Genomic DNA, 17,825 nt, shown 5'->3' on the forward strand with positions numbered 1-17,825 from the left:
CAGGGGCAGGCCAACAGGGGGCGGCAGGGGCAGGGGCAGGCCAACAGGGGGCGGCAGGGGCAGGGGCAGGCCAACAGGGGGCGGCAGGGGCAGGGGCAGGCCAACAGGGGGCGGCAGGGGCAGGGGCAGGCCAACAGGGGGCGGCAGGGGCAGGGGCAGGCCAACAGGGGGCGGCAGGGGCAGGGGCAGGCCAACAGGGGGCGGCAGGGGCAGGGGCAGGCCAACAGGGGGCGGCAGGGGCAGGGGCAGGTAAAGTGATGAGGGCAGAGCATTTTTATAAACTTGGCTCATTAGTTCTTTTTACACAGACTTCGTTTGCTTCAAACTAAAACTTGCTCTTATTTTTTCCACTCAAGACACATGCAACAGCTCTGATCTACAGGACACCTTGTCGCCAACTATTCCCACACTTAAGCTAACAGAAAAAATTACAGTACAAATCACAACATGATACAAAATGTTTCACACGTGCTTCCTACGTCACAACCCAATTAGGACCAGCAATACTGCAATACAGTCCTCCTGAAGCCATCCCTGTAGGATCTCTCCCCACTCTTCCACCAACACTACCACAAATCTCTCTCTGTAACCATTTAATAAACAACAGACCTTGCTGCAAGAAGTCACAGTTGTGACAATCCATAAAACCCTACCTGAGACAACACAAGCCCTACACCCCCAAAGAACACAACCAGCACAGCACACCTCAGGAACATCGTTCCCCGGGGCCTCCAAAAACATCACCCTGCCTGCCAAAACCCCAGCCCAAGCACCGGCTGCACCCAAACTTAGGCAACAACAGTCACCTCGCAGACCAGATGGGACTGGGGGAAAAAAAACCCAGCCGGGGGAAAAAAAAAAAAAATTCCCCCCAGCTGGGTTTTTTTTATTCTTAAATATTTAATTCATGAGGCTTGAGCAAACCTGAAACAAAAGCATCACACACATGGTTAGCCACACTAACTCACCAACAGTCTGCCCACCCAGACTGATGTGCACCTACATCAGAGCCATCCCACCTCCAGCCACCACAATGTGCCATAGCCCCAAATCTACACCCATGCTTGGCAGAGTCTCACTCTTCAAACAGCTTCATCAAATTGAAGTGTTACACCTCAAAGGCCAAAGCCTAGGAAGTCACTTCACTATCTGCAGCACGCTACCTCCTGCTGCTCTTTGAAATTTACACTCTGGGAACATTTGCTGCAGAATTTTCTGCAGGAATCCAGACCGCCCTCTAGTGCCTGGCAAAAACCATACCTAACAAAGACATTGCACAGTCCAAGAGCGCACCCCAAGACAGTGTCATACAATGCAAGACATTCCAAAAACACAGCCAGACAGCTACTTACAGCCCCATGATACAACAGTGCTATTGATTACACCATCCTGGGACCAAGCCAGATGGCACAAAATGCAAAGTAGACAGTCATACATTGCAAAGCACCACAGAGATACGATGCCAGGTGACGCAGCACTGCATCTCACAACATGACAATGCTACAGATTACACCATCCCGTTACAGAGTCACATGGCCTGAGACACCACCCCAAGACAGAACCCTACTACACAATACAATCCAGAAGACACAACACTACCAAGCTGACAGCTGGTCAAAGGGCTTTGTGACAAAGCAGCAAGGCTCCAACGCGATGATGCTCGCTAAGGGTGGAGAACACAGAGCTGCAACTTAGCCAGTGGCTGTAAGGTGCGAGACACAATAGATGCTGTGGATAACAACTGTCAGTTCTAACCAGAACACCCTGTTTGTGGCATTCCAGTGACCCACTCAATCCAAAGAGAGACATGCTGGTGGTCATGGCAGGTGGTACCTACCACCCCAAGAGATGCAGAATTACTCTTACCCTGGTGAGAAATCACTGCTCCCACAATCGCCTCATACCCAGCACCTGGCTATTATTCCAGCTCACCTCCACTGCTCCTCCACTTCCCAAGGTGGCCAGGCCGCACATGTAAGAACAGAGAGACAAGGGCTCCACCTGCCTGCCATGGTATTAGGCACCAACACAGATAACACCCGCCCCACCACCTCTGTGTGCCATGGCCATGTCCCGCCATCACCTCCAGGGCCTGAAAAGAAACTGGTTCCCACCTTCCATTACTTTAACATACTCACTCAGCTAGCCTATGCCATTTATTGGTGGCTGCACTGAGGCTCAGGCCTGGCCTAGCCCTCACAAACAAGGGATGCCCAGCCCTCACAAACAAGGGATGCCTATAACACTCACCTATAAAGCAACACTGGCCCTCTAGGAATGGCTCGCCTGGCCTGAGTTGCCTTGCCTGGAACGGCCCCCTTTCCTCCTCATTTCGCACCTTCAAAAGGGAAACAGCCACACACACAAATCTTAAAGGTGGCACAGAGCTGCTCACCATTTCATTGCGCCAACACCACCGGCTGACCTACCTCCTTGGGGTCTTCCAGATGAGAAGCCCATCACTGCATCGGTATGCATCGCCTCTGGCCCCGTCTGAAAAAAACAAAAGTTTATTAAGCAAGTCACCCTGATGCCAACTCATTACTGCACCATTGCAGACCTCTCACTTCCATTTGGGAACACTATCTGGAGTCTAACTGCAAGCAGCCATTAAGACACAAACAGAAAAAACCCCAGCCGGCATACCTCAGAGCCCCACAGCCTTACACCCCAGCAAAATCCCATCTGCTTCTTCCAACGCTGAAGGGCCCCACCCAGGCAGCTCCCATCATCTCCCAGGAACGGGACGGAAAGGATGGTCCACACACCCTGCTGACGGTACCGCCTTTACCAAGGCCTCCCGGGCAGAATCCTGCACACTAACCCTGGACTCTTACTGCTGTGCCACGTCACCCCAACTCCACAGTCCTGGGCAGAGCAGCTCCAAGCCAAACATGCACACAGAACAACACAATGCAGAACCCTGTGGACGATGTGACTCCAAGATGGCCAAAGACTGTCAGCAAGAAGGGCTCCTGCAGAGGCAACTGTCAAACTACGCCACTGAGAGCGGACAGGAGGAAGCTCTATGGCAACCCCAGAAGAGAGGGGACTGGAACAGCTCGTTGGAAGGACTTACTGTTAAAATTGTGACAACGGATGTGCAAGAAGACTGCCTTCAAGACCTAATGATGGAAAGATGCAAGGAAAAACCTCAGAATGTGAAAAATATGTGAACGGAGAGCAGAGCTCTTGCCAGAGCCTGCGATGATGCCGCAAGAGAGGACCAACTGGAAACTTCCAAGATGCAAGGACAAACTGTGCTGTGACCTTGCCGAGCAAATCAAGAAGAGCCCTGTGGGCACTACACTGATGAGTGAGTGTGGGCATTTCAGACCCTAGAGACTATGCCCAAGAGGCACGCTGTGCCCCTTTGAGCACAAAGAGGATGCTGACATCCAGAGCGGGACTAAGACACAGAAGACACACCAAACAACAAGCATACAGACAGACATGGGCTGCAGCTGCCCTGCCCGGCGCACCCTAGCATTATGCTGACAAGTGACCCGCTCCTCCCCGTGCAGCCTTACACAGCGTCCCACACCCCCCTCCCATTCTTGCCCTTTTCTCTGGTTCCTTCTGCTTAGCTTTGAGGAGTCTGGAGATCCAAAATCCTTTCTTGACAGGGTAAAATGTCTACTGCACGTCTGCTTACTGGGACGCTTTGCTGTGTCAAGCCTCAGGTAGCTCCTGTAAAGCAAAAAGAGATGGTTAGAACTTCACAGATACAGTCACCCCTGAAAAAGTGATTGCTGCTTTTGCCCGCTGCTCTCAGCTCACCTGGCCGAGGTCACCACCGGTGCTGACATCTGGCTTTGCTTGGCAGTTTGAGACTTCTGAAAAAAAATTACAGACCAGAATGGATAAGCTAGTCATACAGCCACCAATAGCATCTTATCTATGTAACATATGCTGACCTGCTTTCTTAGGGCGCTCTGCTCATCCCTCTGCATCTGCAAAGAGCATTGAGCGAGTCACCCGGATGCAGACCGACAGTTTACCGATTCCTCAGGTCTCTGCAGGAAGCCTCCCTTCCTCCCAGGCTGAAGTTCATTCATTATTTATCTCTCTTGCTCCCCCCTCCCCAGTTTGCACACAGAAATGGCACTTGTGTTGTGTATCTCATGTTTTGCAGGCGAGTGCTATGTTTGGTCTTCTACTGAACTCTGGGCTCTGCTACAGACCCATGAAATATAGGTCTAAAGCTTATAGTCCATGAGGGGCCTGCTGTGACCTCCAAATGAGCTAGAAAAAAAGTCCACTGGGAACCGCTAGGAAAGCCATGAGCTCTCCTGGAACTGGGAAAATACTACCTATTTGATCCCTGTTGCTGTATTGGAAAAGGCTAAAGGTCTATAGGCAGACATAAGACTTGCCTTGCCTGCCCTCAGTTAATCTCATCATCAGGCCTGTTAGGAGAAGCGATACTCACAATTTACTCATTACAAGGAAAAACTGGGTATTAAAAGGTGAGGTTCTATCTTCAGTACAGTCAGGAATATATGTAAAATACCACACACTTAGAACCAAAGTCCAATAGATAACTGTATAGTGTTATCTTACAAACCCCTAAACATACAATACAAAATCAATGAAAAAACCCAAAACCAAACCTATCTACAAGTACACATTCTATTATGTACATGCAACTTAACATTGAGTACTCCTTAAGCTCTTACCTCAGATGCATCTTCCCAAAAAGCCAAGCTGACAACTAAGCTCCACCTGCTAAATGGAAGCCACAGCACTGACATTGGAGAAAGCCAGCAGGAGAATGAGCGACCTAGGCAAAGACCAGTGGTTTATGTACCCCTGACCCCACCCACTGCCCTTCCCACAGTCCCCTGGGAAAGGTTGCCTGCAGAAGGATTAAAAGCAGCTGGAGGAACAGGTGCTGCTCTTCTGATCTGAGTTGTTGATCAGTGGCTGCAGAACATATAAAGGCACCAAAGGAACTGGAGTGGGTTTTCTGACTGGAGTTAGCTTTGTGGGATGCTGGGTGCTGAATGGAGAAAGCGACTCTCACTGAAAACAATGATCCTGATTCTTTTGCAGCTGCATCTCTTGTACTGGTATGTAAATAGCTTTAAGTTTTCTAGCATGTAGATAGAAAAAGATAAATATCAAGTGAAGCTTGGTAGGAAAATGGCTACTTATGAACCGTAAAAATACTACTGTTAGAGCCTATGTACTTTACCTAGGTACCAAAAGAGCCAAAATGTTAGACAGTTATACTTTGCATCTCGAGATGCTACCTGTATTGCCATGCTTCTACCAGAAGTCCTGGGTAAGTGGAAAACCTTGGGCAGAGTCATGGAGAGGCAGGGCGGGGCAAGGCGGGGGCAAAGTGATGCTCTGCCTCTTCCATAGGCCTTCAGCTAGGGGCTTGTCTCTACAACTGAACAAGCCAAGGGAGTGGTTAGAGTCACACTGGATGAACACCGATGCCTCAATGAGGGCAGTGGTCAGTCATCTATACCTGAATAACCCAAAATCCAGACAAACCAAGCCCCCGAGATTGAGCCTCACGTATAGGATGGAAGACATGTGCGATAGTCAACCTCCTCGACTGTCAGGCAAACTGCTGCTCAGGGAAGGCTGGAAGACCACTTCATGAACCTGCCAAACACAATGGAAATAATTCTGTGGAAGCTGCCTATGTGGAAAGACCCTACAGTCTTTGCCAAAATATCTGCCCAGGTCAAAATTTTACTGCCATGATGTAAAGCTGTGCTGTGCCTAGCTCTAATATCACCACGCCTCCTCACAGGGCAGGTCTGACCCAGAGACCACAGGCAGACAACACAAACGTGACCGTGAATCTCAAGAAGACCACGACTGATAAGAACATTGACAACATCATCTTTGCTATGGTCAAAGAAGCCCGATGGCACCGTCCCAATGCATTAAGGCAGTGCCAGAAAAGATGCAATGACTGTCACCTGTAAGAGAAAGCAACCATCAAAGCTAGAGCAACAGGCACACAAGAAGCCACGCTTTAAGAGCCAAGACCACTGAATATGAGGGGATGACCCCAGAGAAGATGTGTTGTGCCAAACAAATGCCCGGTGGAAAGACTTCCCATCCAAACTGCAGTAATAGAGGGGCAAAAAGCCCATTTTGAGACCTAATGATGGAAGGCTGCTGGGACAAAGCCTCAATCCAGGAAAAGCAATGGCTGGAGAGCACAGCTACTGACAGAGCTTGTGATTGTACTGCAAGACAAGACTGACTGGAAACTTCTCATACATGAGGATAAACCGCACCACAAGCTTGCTAAGCAAGCGAAGAAGAGCCCGATGGGCACCGTCCTGTGAGCAAGTATGGGCATTTTCTCAAATGGCCACTAGAGACAGTGGCCAAGGGGCACATTGCACCCCTCCGAGCGCAAAGAGGATGCTGACACCAGGAGAAGGACTACGACACAGAAGACATCACACAAGTACACACACAGACATCAGCTTGACCTGTCCTACCCGGCACACCCTAACGTCATGCTGGCAAGTAACCCACCTGCCCAAAGGGGACTGCTCACTGACAGCCCCTTCCCCTACATCAGCTTTCATGGGCAAGTGATCTTACCTCTGCCTTTGACCCACCCTTCTCCCCTTCTCCTCCCAGTCCATCCGCAGCGCCCAGCCCTCCACTTAGTGCTCAGACCACTGGGAATCTACATCCATCCTCAAGGAACACAGCGCATCCCTCCGTAGGCCAAATGGGACATTTCTGTAGTAGCCATGTTATTCTTCAGCCTCTATGATAAAGACAATCAAAAAACCAAAATAGAGCCATGGGTCAGCATCAGACATGCTGACCTTGAGCTCTAACCCCTACCCCTCTCAAAAAGGACAGGCCATTTGGGTCACCCACTCATTTCAAAGAGACAAGCTAGCTGTCACCGCTTGTGGTGCCTACCACCTGGGAGATGCCAATTTACGCTTCTGACAAATCATTGCTCCCACAACGGCGCTTCAAGATGTGACCACACCCCACCGATGCTGCCTGCAAAAAGATAAAGCCAAAGCCACATGCTGAAAGACCGCCTAAAATCACAGACTGCCCAAAATGCTTTACCAACTTCCATTTCCTTACCTCGATAGACCATTCGCCTGGCCTTGGTGGTTCACGACCAGCCATGCTGACACCAGTGCCTGGCCTATGAAACAGAGAAGAGGGATGCCTCTAACTCGCTCTGCAAAGCAACCGCTACTCACAACCCCTAAGAACAACTCATCTGGCCGCCGTCACCCCCTGTGATGGCACCAGGCTTTCCTCCTCACTTCGCACCTTCAAAAACACACACAGATGCACCTCAACCTTGAAGCACCTGCAGAACCACCAACCACCTCGAACCAAAGACCCACCATCTTGTGGCGCTCTGCTCAAGGCTTCCATCCCTGGATTAGCACACATTGTGAGAGCCCCCATCTGAAAAACCCAAATATTTATTAGCGACTCATCGTGGTGCCAAACAACAGCCACACACTGCCTGAGCTCTCACTTCTGTTCAGAAACATCATCCACAGTCTAACTACACACTGACTAGAAAACAGGAACAGAAGAAAGCAGGTGTGACTCAGACTCCTACGCAGATGAGCCTTCAACCCCACAAATTGCCATCTGCTTTTCCCAATGCTAAAGGGCTTCTCCCAGGCAGCTCCAATTGTTTCCCAGGATCACAATGGAAAGGACTCTCTGGGCAGCCTCCTGATGGCTCCTCGATCCCAATGACCTTTGATGAGGCCACCTGGATGTAGCTACATGCTGACCCTGTGCTCTTATTGCTGTGCTAACTCACCCCAACTCTACGGCCCCAGGCAGAGCAGCTCCATGTCAAACATGTACACAGAACAAGGGTACACAGACTGCTACAGACAACACGACTCCAAGGTTGGAGAAGGGCTCCCAGACTGAAGAGGCTGTAGAGCAATGCTACCTATGGGGGCAAAGCACAGAGGCTTGTGTTTCCTACAGCTCCAAGAGATGCAAAGTTACTGTTATGATTGTAACTCACCTGGCCAGAGTTGCCTCCCCTGGAAAGATCTCACTTTCCTCCTTGCTTCACAGCTTCAGAAGAGCAAAACAGACCTGTATGTCAGTCTTGAAATAGCCAGACCACTGACACAGATGGCTAGCCCGTCTTTTTGCATCATTCTGCTTGAGTCCTCTCTTGCCAGATGGGTATGCATCATCTCCAGCCCCCATCTGAAAAAAACCCAGTATTTTATTTATTGAATCATGCTGATGCCAACCAATAGTCCCACAATTCCTGAACTCTCACTTTTATTTAGGAACGCTGTCTAGATGCTGACTACAGACCACCATTTACACAATAGCACAACAAGAGAGGAATGACCATAACCTTCCACCACCTGAGAACAAACTGTGGCACGAGCTTGCTCTGTGGTGAAAGAAAAGCCCAATTAGCTCTATGGTGACAAGTGTGTGCAGGTGTTGGAGCTTAGTATCTAGGTACTCAAGAGGTACACTGTGCCTCTGCAAGCAAGAAAGAGCGCTTACACCAAGAGAAGGAGTAGGAGACATGAAAATGTGGCATATAAGTATAAACACAGAGGCAGCCTGGAACTGCCCAGCACGCCCTAGAATTGCACTGACCGGTGACAGATTCCTCCTGTTGTCGCCTTATGCGCCCTCTCCACTGCCGCTCCCCATCTTGCCCTTTTCTCCTACTCCCTTGACTTAGCATTGAAAAGTCCAGGGATCCCAAATCCATTCTTGAGAGAAACGGAGATGCACACTGGAGGCGACCCTCAGGTGCCACCTGTAAGATGTAAGAAACAGCAGTTAGACCTTCACTGACAGGATCTGCTCAATGGAGCCACACTTCAGGTATTGCGTACAACGCCTTCCAAAGTCTAAAGCCAGTAACATGCCATAGGAGAAATCCAGTCCCAATACTTATAGTCAAAGGACCTGCTGCAAACTGCACTGGTTCTAAAAGGATCACAGTTCTGAGAACAATGAGGAAAAGCCATAAACTGTCCCGCAACCCGGAAGAGAGTTGCCTTTGATACCCATGACTTTATTAGGAAATGCTAAAAGCCTATACGCAAGCAAGCAGCTTACTCAAGCCCTAGCCGGATAAGCTTATCATCAGACCTAGTAAAAGAAGTGGTGCTAACGGCTTACAGTTTAAAGAGCAAAGCTGGTGAAATAAAACCCCAACAGTCCATCTTGTGCAAAGTCAGGAACGCCGGTAAAATGCTGTGCACCCAGAAGCAAAAGATCAACAGCTAACTAGATAGGATTGAGTTGCCCTTGCAAAGACAACACAAAATACACACACTAAATGCAAGTCAAGCTTCATAAATAAGTACATTTGACTAGGTAGACACTGGCCACACTTACCTTGAATGCACGAACCAAGACAACAGCAGCAACTCCAATGCTTCAGCTGCAGAATGAAAACCAGAACACTATGACAGGAGACAGAAAGTAGAATGAGCTGCCAAAGGCAAGGCAGGTGTCTTATATAGTCTAGGCTCCACCCACTGCCCTTCCCACAGTGGCCTGGGAAAGGGGATGATGCTGCCTGCAGAGGGATTAAAAGCAGCTGGAGGAGCAGGTGTGGCTCTTGTGACCCAAGTTGTTTATCAGAGAATCAATGCTGAATGGAGAAAAGGATTCTTGCTAAAAACATTCTCTAGTCTGCCTTAATAAAGGGCTAATGCTTATAGTCCATGAGGGGCCTGCTCTGACCTCCAAATGAGCTAGAAAAAAAACCCACGGTGCTCTGGGAACTGTTAGGAATGCCGTGAGCTGACCGGGAACTGGGAACATGCTACGTATTTGGTCCCCGTTATTTTGTTGGGAAAGGCTAAGGCTCTATAGGCAGATAAAAGGCTCATCCTAACCCCAGCTAGATAATCTCATAATTGTGCCTGTTAGGAGAAGTGATGCTCAGGATTTAAACATTACAGAGCAAAGTTAGTTAATAAAAGGTGAGGTTCTATCTTCTGTACAGTCAGGAAAGTCAGTAAAATGCCACACACTTAGAACCAAAGACCAATAGATAATTGTATAGGGTCATCTTACAACCCCCTAAAAATACAATACAAAATAAATAATTTTTTTTTAAAAACCCATATTTGGAATGAAAGGCTGATTATCAGGCAAAGTGGCACAGACATATGTGGCAAGAAATTAATGTTTAAGATTTGGGGAACTGGAAAGGTATTTGGGCTGGCAGAAAGAGCAAGAAAGAAGCAGATGATCATAGAATATCCTGAGTTGGAAAGGACCCATAAGGATCATCAAGTCCAACTCCTTGCTCCACACAGGACCAGCCAAGTCAGTGCATCTGAATCAGTGCATCATCCAGATAATTGACCTCAGTCGAGTGGGGTGCTGTGACCACTTCCCTGAAAAGCCTGTTCCAATGCCTGACTGTCCTATCAGTAAAGAGCCTCTTCCTAATATCCAACCTAAACACCCCCTGTTGCAGCTTCACAACATTCCCTCAGGTTCAGTCACTAGTCACCAAAGAGAAATCAGTGCCTCGCCCCATAAGGAAGCCAGAGAACATGATGAGGTCTCCCTCTTCAGTCTCCTTTCTCCATGTTGGGGAAAAAAAGAAAAAGGAATGGCCAGGAGGCAGGTAGAGATCTGCATGGCAGCAGAAAGAGCAACTCACTACCAGCTCCTAACACTAGCAAGAGACCTTCACCACCTTGATGCTTCTCTCCACCTCTGCCCCTTCCTCCTCCATAGTGATGCCTGCCAGACCCTTACCTGGTCTGATGTCTTGATTGTCCTGATTTACAAAGCTTCCTCACTACACAGCAGCTCAGTATGTAGTCAACAGAGGCACTGAGCTCCTAGCATCACGTGCTAGTCGACTATCTTGTAGGCAGCTTCAAGAGATTCTTCCTCACTGTGGGGACCAGCCATCCTTTCCCAGAGGCAGCTGTATACCTGCAAGACAACAACCACTCCCCTGCCCCACCCCGCCCCGCCCCGCCCCGCCCCACCCCACCCCACCCCACCCCACCCCACCCCACCCCACCCCACCCCACCCCACCCCGCTCCGCTCCTCCTCCCCTCCTCCCCCCCTTTTTGGATCTTCTCCTCAGCCAGTTCCCCCTTGTCAGCTCCCACAGACAGACATGCTCAAATAACCCCCTTTAGAGCTGGAGCCCCTTTATGGAGCAGGGTTGGCCCCACCCTCAGCCTCATTGGCCACACCTGGGGCTGCCCCAGCTGCAGTCCCACAGCACAACACCCCCTCCTCTGCACCTGTCCACAGCCATGGGTTCTGCATCCAGTGGCTACAAACTCATCCAGAGGCGACACAAACAGTTTACTCATTTGTGCACATAACAAATCCCAGCAGCAAGCTGGCTACAAGGTTCAGTGCCCAAATGCAGCAGGAGACAGAGAAAGAAAAATCAAAAGCAGGAGGAAGGATAGAGGGACATAGAAAAGAGTTGTGGGACAGGGAGATGGAAAGCAGAACGTTGCTAACAAGAGAGGAATTAAACCTGGTACGGAGTTAAAAGAACCACACAGCCATTTGCTGGCTTGCTCCTCTCTAGTAAAATGGGGGAAGAGGATCAAAAAGAAAAGCATAAAACTTGGTTCCAGGTCTCTCTGGAGGCACCTAGCCTGGGCTGGTCCTGCTGCTACACCTGTCAAGTAAGTTCATTATGCCTGAGACTCTGCTGTGCAAAACCTAAGGTCAAGCTTGAAAGAGGAGGAAGTGCACCCAAGTGTGTGTGCAATGAATACGAATATGAATAATGCATGAATGCTCAGGCATCCGCTATTAAGGGCGTGGCAGGGGAGAGGGAGGAAGAGGGTCTGGGAACTAGTCAGAGGGATGGAGAAGGAGTATGTCAGAAGGTATGGGCTGCAGGCAATAGAGGTACTAGAAGGACTCGGCTGTGCTAGGCTCACATTTGGACCTGATAATAATTTTAAAGGTCTTTTCCAACCCTAACAATTCAGTGAGTTAATAAATAAATAAAAACAGGATCTTGAGCAACACAGAAGGAGAGAGATGGATAAAACAAAAATAGTCATAGGCAACAGGGCAAAGACAGAGGAATCAAAAGGTGGGGAGAGGGAGTTGTACTGGAGAGTAAGAGGAAAATGTGTCCTGATGGGCTTCCACAGAGCAAGGGAGGAATTAGAAATGAGAGAGAGAGAGATGGACAGAGAGAGAAAGTTAAAACAGTGGTGGTTTACAGGGACTCAGAGAAGGGCAGAGCAGGAAGGAGAAAGAAAAGAAGGGACAGACAATACAGCAGAGAGGAACAAAAAAAAAGAGAGAAAGGGAGCCTGACAAACTGAGAGGGGAAAAGAAAAATACAGCACTGGGGAACAAGACAGAGGAACAGCAGGAGAAAAAACCCATGAGAATTATTAAGAAAGAGATAAAGAGGTACAGGAGAAAGGGCAATGAGATGGAAAAATAATTAAAAAGCCATGAGGAGACCTACAGGGATGTGGCAAAAGAAAAACATGGTCAGAGAGCAGAAATGAGGGAAAGGAAATGACAAGAAGGGAGCAGAACACATAGATTAAAAAAGAAAAAAAAGGAAGAAGAGGAAAGTACAGGACAAGTCAGAAGGAGGGGGGGGCAGGGAGGCGGTGCTGGGTGGAGAAGAGAGAGACAAATCAAACCAAAGAAATTGAAGGGAAAAAACAGTGATGAACTGTGGTAGAAGAAAAATAGGCCAGGAAGCAGGACAGGAGGGAATAATGGGACAGTGAACTGGGCAGGAGGATATAGCAAGAAATGATAGGACAGCCAGTGGGGTGGAAATGTATAGACATAAAGTTAGGGAAGAAAAGAAAATGGACAGGAAAGGAAGCCAGAAAGGCATTAGAATGAAATATTAGAGATGGAGAGAGAGCAGGACAGTAACAGGACTGAGGCAGAGAGATGGACAAAGGGGAAGGGGGGGTGGGGGGGGTGGGGGAAGAAGAAAAAAAAAAACCATCACCATCACTGGCAGAAGGCCAGAGGGACAAGGAAAGACAGAAAGACACGTCAAAGGGCACAGAAAACATGTGAGGGACAAGTAGATAAAAAGTGGGACAATACAAAAGAGACAGGTGGACTCAGAGGTGGGTGCTGGGAGAGAGCCAATGAAAGTGACAGTGAAAAATGACAGAAAGATGTAACGGGAGAGAATAAACAGGGACAGAAAGCAGGACAAAGGCTCAGAGAGAGTAAGAGAGAAGAACAGTGAGATGCAGAATGAAAATGACATCAAACTGCAGAGAGAAGGATAAAGATAAAAATGAAAAGAGAAATTGGGGGTGGGGGGGAGAGAGAGAGAGACATAAAAAGCCAGGACATGGAGTGGCATGTACAGGTATAGAGAGGAAAAGAACTCCCAGGAACAAGTAAAATAAAAAGGGGGGTAGGGGTGGTGGGGGATAGGGGAGTTGTGAAGAGAGGGGTGCAGGGGGAGGCAGGGGGATATAGAAAGGTGAGAAAAGGAAAAAAGAAGAGAGATTGATGCAGTTCAGGACAAAGAAATGGAAAAAGAAGAAACAGTTAACAGCTACAGGACTGAGACAGAGGATGAGGAAAAAATGCTGAGAAAAAGCAGGGCAAAAGCATAAAGGTTAAAATAGGGATAGAGAAAGAGGAAGCAGGGCAGAAGAAAAGAGAGAAGAGGAAAGGTAAAGGGAAGCAAAGAAAATCACAGCAGCATGGGAAAGAGATAGGGCCAGGGGGCAGGGCAGATTGGGCCAGTGGCACTGCCTGATCCTCAACAGCTCATCCCCTGGCCTCCCTTGAAGCCCTTTGCCCAGGACGAAGGACAAGCAGATGCAGCCAGGAGGTCAAAGGCTGCAGGTGTCTATTCAGCATGGAACCAGGCCTGGGAGTCACTTTGCTCCAGGGGCCACTCCAAGGTACCTCAGCACTCATTCCCAAAGCTGTGCTCCGCAGTCCAGTGGGAAACGGACAGCTGGCCTAGCAGGCTGCTGGAGGTGTGGGCTGCTATGCCAAGGTGGAAGATGCTGCCAACAATTGAGGAGCAGAACATTAGAGTACAGAATGTTAGAAAAGTGGTGCCAGTGTGATAGCTGGGCTGTAGCAAGAAAGCAGGACGTGGGGAAGGGGACAGCCAGAGAAAGATGGAGACAGGGAGCTTGTCAGAGATGGAGAAAGAAGAGGCAGGCAGATTGGAAGAGAGGCAGGAAAAAGTCCATACTGTCTTAGACAGGTAGAGGAAGGAATTAAAAAATAGTGACAGTCAGTCAGAGAGAGATGAACAAAACAAGCAAGCAAAAATAGCCACAACCAAAGTAAACCCTGTCCTGGTTCCAGCCAGGACAGAGTTACCTTTCACAAGGAGCCAGCACAGTTGACCTGAGGTGGCCCAGACTGCTTTCCATACCACGTGACACTACACCACCCATAAAAGGGGCAGGTCAAGGAGGAGTGGGGCTGTGTGGTACTGACACAGTCTGTGTGTGGTCCAGCATCCATGAAGTACTCTAAGTTATCAGAGGCTGATATGTTTTCTATGTTTGTCTATGTTTTCTGTCACAGACTCTGTTGTTGCTCCCATCACTGTGACGTGTCCGTAAACTCTCCTTATCCCAGCCCGTGAGGCCTTTGTGTGTTTCTCCTGGTTTAGTAGAGGACTGGTACAGTTGGACTCCATGATCTCAAAAGTCTTTCCCAACCTAGTAATTCTGTCATTTCTCCTGTGGCGGGGGTGAGCAAGCGGCATGTGGAGCTCAGCTGCTGCTTGGGGCTGAACCAGGACACCCTACAAACTGCCAAACCCCACAAACGCACACAATCCACCAACGCAAATACCAAAAACCAATTTAAAAAACACCACAAAATTACACAAACCCTAGACCCAAATAAAGAAAAACACAAACCCACAAAAACCTCACAAACAACAAAAACCCCACACACAAACACACAAACCCTCAACTTGACTAAAAAAAAAATTCAACCTCCCCCAACTCAACCTCCTCCCCGAGCACACACACAAAACAACTATGACACACTAAAGAGCAGAGAGGGAGCAATTGATGACTGGGAAAAAGAAGCTGGTAAGACAACATAAACCCCTACGATGTTTCTCCAGTAAAATGGCCGTCAGACATCTTCCGAGCACAAAGACGAAGTTGTCTGTGGTACTTCGGCGGAAAATGACTGTCAGAGGACTTCCGGGAATAGAGAGTAAATTCTCGATGGTGTTCCCGTGGTAAAATGGCCGTCGGAGGACTTTCGGCTATAGTGACTCCATTCGGGTCATTTTTTTTAATAGTTTTTTTAATCGGAGGACTTGTAACGCCGGAGATCGCGTTTTAAATTGCAGGGTGGTTTTCATTATTACTGTTTGGCCGTTGGGGCTTTGGGTTTTTTTGTTGTTTATGGTCTCTTAGGTCCTGACAGGATTCTGTTATAAATTTGAGACATACTCCAGTTGATAAAGCCAAACAACAATTTATTAATTAAGCAAGCCGGCAAGATATAGGCAAATATCAGCGCTGGGCGTCCGGAGGAGACCCTTGCTCCTGCAAACGGCACGCACCTCACTCTTCTGGAGTCCCCTTTTTATAGTCCTGTAGTTCCGGGTACACGTGGCATATTCCGGTGTTTTTCTGTAGCTGTGTAAGCTGGTAGTGGGGGTCATCCTGGTCCCTCATAGTCCTCCTCTACATTGTGTTCAGTGTCTTATTTGGTTAACTCATTTAATCCTATCAGGATGTTGCTAGTGATAAAACAATGGTTCCCCTTTGACCTGGTTACCTATTCACAGCCATAGTCTACCACAGGCACCAACTCAGCAAGACCTGAAGTTCTTTCAGGGTGTTACTAGTGATGGAACAATGGTTCCCCTTTGCCCTAGTTACTTATTTACAGTCAGAAGGTTTGAGAACAATTCCTAGTTAGTTTACTTATCACAGACCCCTCTTCCATAGTTGGTCTTCTTCTCTTTTTTAGCAGGCGTTGTACTTATTGATTGATTTTACTACTTAGGTAAGCTCCATTAATGCTTCATCAGCAACTTACAATACGGTTATTCTTACAAAATAAGATGTTACAACCATCAGCAACTTACAATATCATTCATTCCTTGTTTCAATGAACAAAATATTAACCCATTCACCACAATTCTAATCTAAGAATGGGGGGGAGGGAAAGGTGGGGGGGGGGAGTAGTTCTGGGGTGGGTTTTTTTGGTGGTGTTTCCGTGGTGGTTTTATTTGCTGTAGTTATGTCGGTGGTGCCCTTGTGTGGTTAGAGGTGTGAAAAAATACTTTGCATAATTGTCTCCTTACAGAACTGTGTTCATTAGGGGCTGGGTTAATGGTGGTGGGTGACTGCTGTGTAATTTAAGGTGGGAGTGCTGGGAGTACTGTGTAAGCATTTAGTAAAAGCATATGTATAAATGAAAATTAATGAAGCCCAGTGCAGCAGTAGAAAGTGGCATGGAGCCTGAGAAGAAGTTTTTGTCCTGAGCTAATTTGCCTCCAAGGAGCTGGTGCAGTGCTGTGCTTGGGATTAAGATCAAAGCAGTGTCGGTAACTCATGGATGCTTTTAGTGGTTGCCAAGCAGTTGCAGACTTTTCAGCTCCTCATACTTCCCTGCTACCAAAAAGGCAGGTGGCACCCAGGAAGCTGGGAGGGGAAACAGCCAGAACAGGTCACCCAAACTAACCAGAGGGCTACTCTTTATCACCAGTTTCATATATTTTGCTGTTATTGTTAATTCTCTCTCTCCTTACTGTCCAAATAGTTATCCCAACACACAAGGGTTGCAGCTTTGGTTTTCTTTTCCCTCCCCCTTTTGAATTCCTTCCCCGATGCAGACAGCAGCTGTATGGTGCTCAGCTGGCAACTGGGGCAAAACCACAACGCTCTTCAGACTGCTTCATTGCACTATGTGACTCTGAAGTGTCAGACGCCATAACCCAAAGCCTAAGAAATCACTTCTCTATGTGCATCAGGCTCACTCCTGTTTCTTTTTAAAGTTTTTGCTCCAGCAAAGTTGCCACAGGAGTTTCGATCTGGAGGCGAATTGCCACGAAGGCCTGGAAAAAGCAAGAAAAAGGACTCCAGGCTCAGCTCTAAGAGACCTAGCCTCTTACACAAAAAAAAAAACCAGCTCCTGTGATTTCAATATCGAGACACTCTATACATCACACCACCTCAATACAGAGTCAGGTGGCTCAAGACATAAGCCCAATACAGACACATACAACAACCCCAAAGAGTTGACTGGAACGAGATGGTGGAAGGACTTACTATCAAAATTCTGATGACGGATGCACAAGGAGGCTGCCTACAAGACCTAATGACAGGAGGACGTAAGGAAGAAGCCTCAGTCCATGACTGTGCCTGAGAGGCATGCTGTGCACCTTTGAGTGCACAGAGGACACTGACACCTGGAGAAGGACTAAGACACAGAAGACATGCTGCACAACAAACATAAACACAAATGCAGGGTGGAACTGCCCTGCGTGGCACAGCCTAGAGTCCTGCTGACACATAACCCACTCCTCCCATCACCAACTAACCCCCCTACCATTCTCAACATTGTCCTCTCCTCTTCTCTAGCACTTTCCACTTGCCTCTGAGAGGTCCAGGGACCCAAAATCCATTCTTGACAACTGTCGTGGTTTCACCCCGGCTGAGAGTCGAGATCCATGCAGCTGCCTGCTCCTTAAAGGAAAAGAGCAGGGGAAAGGGAAGGGGGAAGGGGGGATGAGAGGTAAGGGAAGGGAAAAGGAAGGGGCAAATAACCCCAAAACCAAGAAATTAAGAGGCCCATGGGTTGGGATAAGGATAGTTTACTAAGATAACAGAAAAATACAATA

This window comes from Gallinula chloropus (genome assembly GCF_964237585.1).
Source record: "Gallinula chloropus genome assembly, chromosome: Z".
NCBI classification, from domain to species: Eukaryota; Metazoa; Chordata; class Aves; order Gruiformes; family Rallidae; genus Gallinula; species Gallinula chloropus.